Consider the following 12,406-nt stretch of genomic DNA (forward strand, 5'->3'; position numbering starts at 1 on the left):
ATGCAGGCCCCTCTGGGATGAAAAATGACTACTATTTATCAGTGCACACTGTGTAATTGTTTAGGACAGGAAATGGTGAAGAATGTTCCAGCTGAAAGTGCAGCGGGGATGTAGGTAGGCAAAATGTAAATAGTTGATCGAAAATTTAGCCAGAAGATTGGCGTAAACACCCTACTACTGCACAAAATGCCAAGGGACCTTTAAGTGGTAAGGACTCAACTTGTAAGTGTCTTTAAAAAGTCAGCACTGGTGGCCTTCGAACCAAACTGGAACACCAATCCAGTACAGGATTCTGCCTCCTGAATCACCAAAAGATGAATTTCTGTAGCAGCTATATATCTCTGAAAAATCTTGCCTCCGTGCATTTATCCAGCCCGCTCTGCTAAGCTTGTGAGATCTGATGGGACCTAGCTACAGCTAATTTAGGTTCTAGTGAGCTCTGTAGTGAAGGAATGGTGGATCTGTTATGGCATTCTCCAATCCAAGGCACAAGAGCTACAAGATCTGTAGTAGCAGCAGCAGAGAAACCTAAGAGGAGGATCCATTCCCATTTTAAATTCACCTTAGCACAAATCTCAGTGACTTGGGCTGTGCACTGGGGACAAGATTTATCCTTATAAAGAAAGGAATAAAGCCTCAATTAGAGTGGTTTTACAAGTTGTCTTTCCCAGGTATTATTATACTAAATTTACACAGGGAGGCCTAAATCCTGCATGCCCCTGCTTCAGTCAATAGTCCCATTTACTGGGTATGCTCACATAAGAAAGGTAAACAGCATCTGGCTTCTAAAACTATGTAATAGATGTAATAGAATATCAGGGTTGGAAGGGACCTCAAGAGGTCATCTAGTCCAACCCCCTGCTCAAAGCAGCACCAAACCCCAATTTTTGGCCCAGATTCCTAAATGGCCCCCTCAAGTATTGAACTCACAACCCTGGGTTTAGCAGGCCAATGCTCAAACCGCTAAGCTATCCCTCCCCCCTAAAGTTTGCACTTGCATTGGCCAGGAAACGAACCCGGGCCTCCCGCGTGGCAGGCGAGAATTCTACCACTGAACCACCAATGCTGCTGCTACACACTACTACTACTACGCTACTACTACACAATTAATTAGATATTAATTAATTAATTAATTAATATGCCATTACAGTTGTCTATAATAATCATGTTACTTTTAAAATCCTCCCACTTTCTGCCCCCAAGATCCTCAGAGTGTGGCACAGCATCATAAAAACAATTCTGAGGTACCATAATAAAAAGTAATCAAATCCTTCTTCTTACAACCCAAAAGAAACTATTGAGGATGAAGGTAATAACTATGGAAATTATAAGAATCATTCTGAAAAACATCTTTGTGCAAATAAATGTAAAACGGATTTTGTGAGGGAGCTTGACAGCCTAAAGCCCACCACATCAAAAGACGTAACTTGCCAATCAAGATGGGACGATGAGATTCCTAAAAGTTGTGTGACATCTGAGTGGTGATATCTGTCAAGATGATGCACAAGAAAGAAGTCTTGAAAACACTTGAAAATCTGATGAAGTGAGCTGTAGCTCACGAAAGCTCATGCTCAAATAAATTGGTTAGTCTCTAAGGTGCCACAAGTACTCCTTTTCTTTTTGCGAATACAGACTAACACGGCTGTTACTCTGAAACTTGAAAACAGTCAGTATCTTCACCATTAAGTTCTTTAAAAACCATCAGGAACAACTTAAAATCAAACTGCTTCTTCATAGCAGACAATGTAAATGAGTCAATGTGGAGGTAAGACTATCACATTTGCTCAAAACAAGGAGTGAATGCGCTGCTGCATTCTGAAGAAGCTGCAAATGACAGAGCTGCACTGCTGAAAGCCTTTCTAGGAGGGAATTACAATAATCCTCTCCCATCACGAGGGCATGTGTTGCTGTTATAAAGTCATCAAAGGATAAATAAGGGTGCAGTCTATATGAACTATACAACTAAAAAAGAAACTTTTCTATCTCTTTCAGGGCACAGATTTCCACAAAGAAGATGTAGATGAATGGAATACCAAGATTCTTAACCTGACTACTTGTGCTGAAATCCCTTAAATAAGCAGGGACATGCATGAAGAAAAACATCTTCATAAAGATGAACTGTAGCCATTGGCAAAACTTTTGCTTTCTCTGGATTGAGGAAGAGTCAGCTGACAATATCATCCAAGCATTCCTCCAGCATGGATATTGTACTTGCAGAATCCATGGGCAAGAGATATACAGTTGCATATCATCAGTGTTCTGCCAATGGCTTTGCTAATTAGCATTTTTACACTACCCACTGGAAGCACATAAACTATGTGACGTGACTCTTCTGTCTGCCAAGCAAACCTTGAACTTCAGCACCACTCTGAAGCTCAATAAAGTCCTGTTACCATTAATTTGATATTCAGCACAACAAAATAGTTGGCTAATTCAGTCATAAAGCTTAGCATCTGGTAATATAAACCACTTGATTTCCCCACACATGCGCAAACAGAGATTTCCATGTATTTGTGTGTATTTAGCTGGACTATAAACTGCAAAATGTACTGCAAGTAGTATTTACATGACATACACAAAAACTAGTTGTGGTCATGCATTACATTAAGGTCTTGCATTTCTCTTGATGACTAAAAACGGGTTTACAATTCACCAAATTGAATTACGGTAAATAAAACGTATTATTTGAAGTTTATACTACATCATATAAAATCAGAGTCTGATCCTGAAAACATTTTAATTATTCACTTTATCAGTGACTTACAGTATTTGAATTTTAACATTTATTGTCTCCATAATAAAAAATAAATTACTTTCTTAAAAATGCAACTGTATGTGACAAACAAATTCTCTGGCATTATTGAGTGTCATAAGTACTAAAAACAACTCCTTGTATATCTGTGGCCTGACTGGAGTGGTAATATTGACTGGAGGAAAAGTTCAGGATGGAGTAGAGAGAATTAGATAATGAACTTCTGTTAACTCTGGCAGAAACTGCACGAGTAACTTAACCTATTGAAAGTGTGCCCCAAACCCTCCAGGTCTCAGTAGACTGAAAGCTGTAATTCTTAAACTACAACAGTGATAGTTCTTCAGAAGCCTTTGTAAGTAATCCAGTTGAGCAGATGACATGGCCTTCTCAGACTAGAACATACTGGAACAGGAAAATGTATATATGCTTACTCAAATTTTCCTTTATGTCAAGTAGAAGAGATCAAAAGATCTCACGGTGAGTCTTCAGTTTGGGGGCAAAACTCAAACCTATTGGTCATTGGTTCAGAGAGAAACCTCTCCTGCTGAAGAGGCTGGCAGTTGAGATAAATTCCACAGCCAGTGGACTTTATTGCTTCAAGAGAGGGAATTTTTGGGTAAGCATGGATATATAGTTACCTTATTCTTTAGCACAGTAGCGCCAGAGATCCTTCAATGGCATTATATTATAGTGGATAGCTGAGGAAGGAAAACATTAGTCTAATATACAACTGAAACTGAAATAATGATGCATGTACGCTGTTTCCTGATTTACTAAGTGACTACTGTGTGCAACACCTTTGGCTGAACGCAGCATTGGATGAAGCTTGCATACCTTTTGTGATGGAAAACATCAAGGATCAGCTTGCTGCCTTACAAATCTCTATAAAGACCATTATAATCTCTCTGCCCATGAGGCTGTTTCCTGCTTCAGAAGAAGGAAACAAGTTCTTTGCCTTGTGTGCCTTGGATATATGCCAAATGATCCAAGCAGATATGGAAGATATGAAGACCTTTTCCTTTTTACAGCCAAGTGATAAGACACAAATAATGAGGTTTCTTTAGCATCTGTTTTTTTTCTCCTGGGACATGAATACTTTGTGGTGAACTGTATCTATTATCAAACCCATTATTTGGACAGGAATGTCCGAGCTCTTTATTTATGATTTCATGGTCCTCCAAGATTTGAGATGCCCGTCAAGTCTTGTCTAAGCATGTTTTTAGTTGGGATATATCTTTGGGAGCCAATACTTCAAGTGAATGACTCATTTGAGGAAAGTTACTTATGTGCATAACTACTGTGGGATTGAGTATCTGATTTGTTACCCAATGGTGTGTAGACACATAAAGCAGATTGTCGTGGGACCTACAATTCTGTTTAGAATTTTGTTAACAATACTGTTAACAAAATGCTAAAAAAATTATGTTTCTCTGTCAAAGGTGCCTTTTCTATTCAATAGATGTCTTCCATGCATAGAGGGAGCTGTATGTATAGAATGTATTGTATAATGTTTTTTACTGCTTATATTTCATGTTCTATTTTAACAGTTAACTTTTTTCACAATCAAAACTGGACTGCTATGACTTTGGAGACACCAAACATACCTACCTGTTACCATATTACAAATTTTTTTAGACAGCAGAAGTCGGGAATGGGAACAGCTAGTCAGACAGTGTATTTCAAAGCTTAAAAATATTTTAATTTCTAAAAATGTTAAAATGACATTCAGTATCTTAGGAAATCTGTCATATCAGGTCAGCTCAGTTTTTAAGAAGCCTAGAACTGCTACTACTAAAGAATTACCTTTTCTGAGCAACTATATTTCTACCACTAACATTGCAAATATTTTCCAAAAATAAAATTCATATTTTTTTCAAAAGGCCATCCCCCTCAAACATAATCATTAAAATGCCATCTGTAATTTTACTTGGAAAAATAACTCACAGAAAATGAAATTCCAACAGTACTAACAAGGGAGGGTACCACTCTGACTTTACTGAATACTGAATATAGCATTAGATCCGGACCAAAGTCAACTCCTTCATGGCCAAGTATTACATTATACTAATGCAAATGACTTCCACTGATGCCAGAGAAGGACCTAGGGTAGTATATAACAGCAGAAATCCCTGTAAGCATATCTCCAACTAGCCACCACTACCCGCAGAAAGAACATGGGTGTGTGTTTCATAGGTTCTTCTGGGCAAATACTGTGCAGCTAACACATGTCGATGCAGAGAGAGAAAAAATGATATGTACATATTTAATTTTTAAAAAAGAAACCCAAATAGAGCCCTTAGTAGATCCTGTACTGGCTGTAAAAGTCCAACCTATCATTACAAGTGTAACAAGTCTCTTTGATGGGTCCTAGTCCATGGATAATACATATTTTGGGACAGCTTTACAAAAATAAGCTGTCTCTGCCCAAGAAAGGCCCATGACTAAACTAGCACAGTGAAAGAATTGCCTCTTACCACTAAGGAGGGTGGTCCCTCCACATCGGAAATTGAGGCTACTGGCAAGCCATTGAAAAGTATTTTTAAATGAAAATGCCCACACTGTTCATATCCTGTGGACACTAAGAAAACTGTACTTTTCAGTTTTGCCTTTCCCTTAAGTTTCCAAAGCCTAATCATAGAAAAAGCTAATCTCTTTCACAAATCTCTTCAGATTTTATGAGGTTACAGTTAACTGCACAGAAAGCATGAAAGAAAAATAATAGTTCTATTTTGTCTCATTTTTAAAAAAAGTGTTACAAAAGCTTTGCACTGATCTATGTAATCATTAGATATTGTCAGTTATAAAAATGCAACTTCTGTATATCTGTTTCAGGTACTTATAGGACCCCAATCATCACCTCACAGTTTTTAATATACTTATCCCCACAGTATTCCTATCAGGTAAGATAGTGCTAATATTGCAGGCAAGGTACTAAGTGAGTTGGCCCAAGATTGCACAGGGAAACCGTGGCAGAGCCAGGAATTGACCTGGAGACCTATGCAAATGTCCTAACCACTGGCCCATTCTTCCTCTACAGATAGCAATTGAGACTGAGGTCCTCAGTTTATCTACAAAACAAGTATACTATGGGAAGCCTGAGCACAATTCTCTCCACACTGTCATGTCACTATGTCTTTGATGTACTTGAGGTAGAGGCTCTCCGGGTTAGGAAGCTGCTAGCAGGGCATTTTCCATGAGGTATCTTCAGCTTGGACTCTGTTACCCGCTTTGGTCCATCTGAATCTACTAAGCTTCTGCACATGCTGTAAAGGTTATTTTTGTTCTCAGACATTTGGGAAAGGAGTGGGCTGAGAGACAGAGGCAGATGTAAGGTTCCTGTGCTTTTTGTTATTGTGACTGAAATGTGATATTGCTTTGTTCTACAGCAGGTCAATTTGTAGGCTTTAATTTTGCATGGTATAGTTTAATTTATATGCCTAAAACTACGGAGAGAGGCTGAAAGAAATCAAAATAAAAACATGGTCAGATGAGGAAGGCAGTTTCAGACTTTTGCCTCTTTAGACTGTCAAAAAGAGTGCCAATTAGTACCCAGCCATGGTGGCATTTTTTAATGGTGTAAACACTGTCCATTGGGAACTGAATTAAGATCTCTGACTTATTTCACACAGGTCAAACTGCTAACCAATAACAGTAGGAGCTCTCATACTCCAGCAATGAGGATCTTATAAGTGCATATATAAAGAACAGATAAAATAGTTTTTGGTCACTACCAACCTTGTAGGATTTGAAAAGACTACCTAGCAATAAAGGGAGGACAGTACCATCACAAATCCTCTGAACCAGCAATTTCCTAACAACTCCCTTTTTACTATATGTGTACTAACAAGTGAGCATGCTGCAACTATTTAACCTTTATAAGGGGAAATCACGTTCATAACTCCAAAAAAATGAATTTCTGGACTAATTCAATAAGGTCAAAATCATTCGCATGAAAATTCAGGAATGACTAAAATTTCATGCAGAATTCTGGCCTGTAGACAAAAACAATAAAAACTATTGTCAAAAAAATCATACTGGAACTAGTTTCTACTGTTTCTCTAGTCCAACTTATCTAAAAAGCCCACAGCAGCAGACAACAGAGCAAGTTACCCAACCTGAAGATCTAGAATAAAGCAAAATTATACATTGGGATGCTTATTTTTATGGTGTCCATACATACAAACAGACAAGTAAATACACTGAAAATGCAGAGAATCTACAAATCATTAATTATATTTCTACTGCACGATATATTAGGATGACAGGTCCAAATCACAAGCGCAGCACTCTCATATAGCATCTCAATGCACATGTATAAACAGCATCACAGTGTTTATGGATTAATTATATTTTACACTGTTTAATTGTGGAGAGGCAACATGTAGAAAGTTATATTTACAAAGGCTCTACCATGAATTGAGGCATGCAAGCATTTATCTCCGCATATCTCATAAAATCATTCCTATGAATGGACGCATGAGCTCTGATTTTAGAGAGAGGCCAGCCAGAGCAAGCCTTACTAATGTAGCATTCTAATATTATCTAGTAGCTTTTTTTAACATATACACCCTGTCATGAATATAAAATCTGAACTTGTATTAGGAACTACACAGTAATGTTTATCTTTATAGCATGAGTAATTTTGAGTTTTAAATATATAAAGACCCCCCACTCAAAGTAAAATAATATTTTTAAAATCCCTCTAAAAATAGAGATCAAATTTCTTTAATTTATGTAAATATATATATATGCAAGCTACTTCAAATGCAGCCAAGTCACTAAGCTCATTAAGTAAGTCTTTGATTTTGGGAATTAATGGAGATTTTCACTGTTGAAGAATTAATTTTTTAGCTATCAAAAAAGCCCAGAGAAATCAACTCCGCTGAACAAAGGGCAATTCAAAGATTGAAGTTGGATCATTAAGAATGAGAATAATAGGATTCTGGGGAACATTAACTTGTAAAACAAATTTGATTCTTTAATAAATATCTATTGTGTCTATACATTCTTTAATGTTAACTTTTTTTAACAGCTGGAGGCTGTGACCCTTCCTGTCCAATGTGGACTCCACCACAGTAATTGGTTCCTTTATAATTGCAAAGCTAGATGACATAGGCATTATGTTAGTGCTTCCTGTTCTGCGCTGGCTACCTAGTTGCAAGGTGTTCGTTAGTGACAGTCTATAAAGTTGTACCAGTATGGAACAACTTGTGCTTAAAGTTACACATGTGCTTAAGTACCCTGCTGAATCAGGGCCTCAGAGATTGCCGTCTCTCTTTATGACCTGTTGACATAACGATGCTCTGTTGTTGGAGTTGAACAGTGGGACCAATGGCAAAGCATTCTTAATGAAGTGCCTTCACGTTTAGAACCTACCTATGCTTCTCTTTCCTCTCACTCTTTAGCTGTCAACTCTTTGGAGTAGGGACTATACGTTACTATGTGTCTGTACAGTGCCGTGCACAATAAGGCCTTTATTTAAGTTGGGACTTCTAGCACTATCATAAAACAAATACAATAATAATAATAATAATTGAAAAAAAAGATTTTTCTGAGTCTGAATATGTCAAAGTTCAGGCTTCTAGGTATAACTGGTCAGTCTTTTATTGGGCCTATGGTCTATTTTAGGGGGAAGATATCATGTTTTTATACACAGCATCCTTTTAGACCCATCTTTTATAAATTTTATGTTTATATTTTATTTAATGTAAGGAACCCAGGTTTTTATGTTATGATTGACATTTCTAAATTGGTAAATAGAAAAAAAAATGATAGTACAATGACCTGTGAATAAATATTTCCTTATCCAGGGAATACTGTGACATTTATTCAAGAATAGCCTATGGTAGCCAGCATAACTAAAATCTAAGAGGTTTCTTTAAATATTCTCTTTGTATAGAATGGTGATGAATTTCTTTACTAGTTATTATCAGATCCATAATCCACAAACTAAGAAGTATTTGCACAAGGTAAGTGTATAGTATCTAACATTTTCTAAAAAATCCGTCCTTTAAAACTGTGCCTGAGAATGTCATAACAAAGGAGTTGTGACCGTCTACCTGGTAAAGCACATATACTGTAAGTGATATATTTTTGACAGAAATATTAGAAACTATAAGAAAGAAGATGTGTCTAAAATTTATCCAGATATGTAGGTTTGGGTTCTCTTACATCAACTTTAACATACTTCTAAGGATTTTTCCCAATACTTCCATTTAAGAAGTAAGGAAATTAACATACAAAACAGTAAAATAAACTAACAAATGGGGCATATTTCTGGTCTACTGAACTTTCTGAGAAATCTGTATATGGGCCCGATTTTGATGCCTCATGTGGGTGTACAGGATGGGGAGGTGTTCAAGGAGTTGTGTTCCCCTCAGCCCCTCACCCCCGTTTGCCCTCTGAGGGCCTGTCAGGATTGCAGTTGCTGTATTCCAAGGAGTGCAGTGATGACCCCCTCTGTGCAGCCTTGAGAGTGCAGGTAAACCCAAAGGAGTGAGGATCATGGCCCCACTCCCTCTGTACCAACCCATGCAACAGCAGTGTGAGTATGTTGAACTCCATGAAGAGGTGAGGCGATGAGCATGTACACTTAGGGATCTCAGAGATTCAGTCTGCCTCCCTCATCTCCCACAGGGATAATGTGGCTCTGCATTGCTCCCAGCATTGGCTAGTATTCAACATGCATGATAAAGCCCTATGACAATACAATAAGAATAAGGTAGGTATATACTCTCAGTTACTCTTTAGAGAAAAGAATCCTGTATAAATGACTATGGCGGCATGTTCTGACACATTCTCTCCATAAACTGAACCCTGTTAGTGACAGCAAAACAGATTGTGTGCATCTGCTGGGAATGAGCCAGATGACAGTGGAAGAAACACACATGGATACCTTGGCACAACAACTAAAGAAGAAATAGAAAAAAAAATAGACTTGAAGAAACAGAAAGTTCTCAACTTTAATTAAAAGACTAGAGTTATTCGGGCAGAGATATACAATTGCAGACTGTATGCTTTACTTCATAAAATAATTTCCTAACAGAAACTGTATTCTAAATATTGTCATGTCTGTTCTCTATTGTATGTACATGATTTCTTTTACCCTAACTCTGAAAAGCTCAAAATACCCTTTAAAGGTAGGGAAGTACTAGTATCACAATTTTGCAGATGGGGAACTAATGGACAAAAGCAAAGTGACTTGCCAAAGTGACAAAGAAATTCTGTGGGGGAGCAGAGAATTAATCCCACTTCATCCAAGTCCCAGGCTAACACCCTAAACCGCTCCATCCCTCCTCTGCTTTGGTATGCAGTCAAAAACTTTCTTGTATTATTAAACTGACATTAAGCAAATACCCTGCTATCAATCTAACAATAGTAAAATAGTGAAGGTTTAGATTGACAGTTTGAATGGACATATCTTTACATTCAAAACTGGTAAGCTGATTTTGTTACAACCTCATTATCTCTGACATTCTAGAGCTGAGGGTGTGTATCCAAACCTGCAAAGATTCCAGCATTACTGTCAGGATTGCTCTGGAGGGCTCATTGGTTTGCAACCCTAACTGTGAAGGTTAAGTGTTTAACAATGCAACCTTAATGTTCTCTTCATGTAGTTTTTTAATGGAATATTTTATGTATTTGCCTACCAAGGAATGGCAAGGAATCCACCTAGACAGCAATTTTAATAGTGTCCAGTTTTGTAGGTCATTTGCCACTGGGATACTTGTTGCCCTACTGCACAATATGATACAATATTTCCTCCAAGGATCAAATTCTGCACTGGAGTGGATGCAGCCAGGGCTTGCACCAATGTTTATGACAGCGTGTACACATATAAAGGTATTATCTGGCCTCCAATGCTGTTTAAATAGCAATCCCAGAGAATGGCCCATCATGGCAACAGGGTTGTTGTACTCCATGTTCAGGAGTGGATTTTGGAATCTTGCTGGGTCTTCTAAAATGAAAGTCTCTCATTCTGGGTGCAAAAAACAAAGTTAATTCATACAACTGTCATTCTCTGAAGTATGATACAAAGATGAGGTCACAGATAGACAAGATATACATGGAAATTAATATGTCATAAAAAAAAAGGAAAACAGTACCCCTAATGAGAGAACATGGAAACTCTTCTGAATCTCACACTAACATCCAGTCTTGCTTAATTCTGCAGGCACAAAAAGGAGCAACTTCCAGCTGACTAAAGATTGTACAGTATGTACTGGCCTCGACAGCGAAAATCTTCTCTTTAGAGCATCTGGAAACCTGATGAGGACTAAAGGGGACCCAATTTCAGCCTCCACTGCTGTGGTGTGTGCATACCACATGCCTAACATCTTTATTTGTTAGAAAAAGAAAAGGAGGACTTGTGGCACCTTAGAGACTTTATTTGTATTTCAGAATCACAACAACACAATTTTACCTCATTTAGCAAAATGGAATTATGAAATATCACAGTAAATCTTGGTTTGATGTTTATAAAATGTATGTGTATCATCACATAGGACCATTAACATTCAGCTGAGATGAACATATACATACTCCTACTGCCTCAGCTAGCAAGATGCTCTACTATAGCTCACACTGACTGGGCACCATAAGGATCCATCCCACCTCAAGGGCTATGAATGACGCACACACAGCAAGTGCAGTGACAGGATAGGGACTCTGCTAACTGTCTAAAAGTCTATTTGGAATGTCTGACCACTGATTGGTAGTCACATCAGATACCAACACATGCTCCCACAGTGTTTCATACCAGAAGCAGGATCTGGCAGAGAAAGCAAGGGTCATCCTATTCTGAAATGTTGCATTCCAGTGGTACCGCTGTTTCTACCAAATTTGGAGATAGAGTCAGGGTGGAGGTGGGGAAAGCAGGAGGATGTTAATTAACAGAATTAAATGACGATTCTGTATACAAAAGAATTTCTTAGCAGGATATGATGGGACAGATCATCAGCTGGAGCTCAAGTCAATGGAGCTATACCAATTTACATTCAATTGCATTCTATATACTCTTTCAAATACAGATATCAATATCTGTGCATGCTGGTCCTCTCCATATTTATAAAATGGGACAGAATTTCTCAACTGTAGAAAAAAGTGAAAAATCTCACCATGGCAACACAATATTCCTACCTTATAATCTGTTTCAATTTTTAAACAGTTCTTAGATAAATACTGGTTAAGAATGAATATCTGCACAATTTTTTAACCAGATTTGTTATTCTTCTTCATTTATTCAAGTATAATAATTCAGGAAGTCAGGTTTGGATTTACACCTATGTATGCAGCACAGTAATGTTAACTGTCTCAGAAACTGGCTGAGGAAGCATGCTTGCTAGGCCACAAGATCTTTCCTAACGGACCACCCAGGTCTCCATTGAAGAGGATTGAAATCAGGCATGTAATGACTAGTTTTGAGTTATTTGTTCTCACATTTTGTTCATCAGAAGGGTTATTTAACATTCTTACTCAAGGAAGTTTTCTTTAAGCAATTTTTTCCTCACCTGAAGAGGCACTTCCTGCCTCAAAGAATATATAATCTATCTATTAGTCATTTATAGCACACTCGTTGTCATAGTATCTAGTCACCTATGTGAATTTGTCATTCCTATATTGAGTTCTGCTAGCTATGGCATGACACTTCTCAAG

General features: G+C 37.7%; 1 protein-coding gene and 1 non-coding gene across 12 annotated transcripts in view; both read right to left on the minus strand.

The window, feature by feature from the left end:
* The window catches only part of MEF2C (myocyte enhancer factor 2C), a 143,999-nt gene that overhangs the window by 113,685 nt on the left and 17,908 nt on the right, over nt 1–12,406 (minus strand). The window lies entirely within an intron of this gene.
* TRNAG-GCC (transfer RNA glycine (anticodon GCC)) lies at nt 996–1,066 on the minus strand. Its single transcript has one exon. It is a non-coding gene; the product is annotated as a tRNA-Gly (tRNA).

The sequence above is a fragment of the Lepidochelys kempii genome, chromosome 5 (genome assembly GCF_965140285.1).
Source record: "Lepidochelys kempii isolate rLepKem1 chromosome 5, rLepKem1.hap1, whole genome shotgun sequence".
In the NCBI taxonomy this organism is placed as follows: Eukaryota; Metazoa; Chordata; order Testudines; family Cheloniidae; genus Lepidochelys; species Lepidochelys kempii.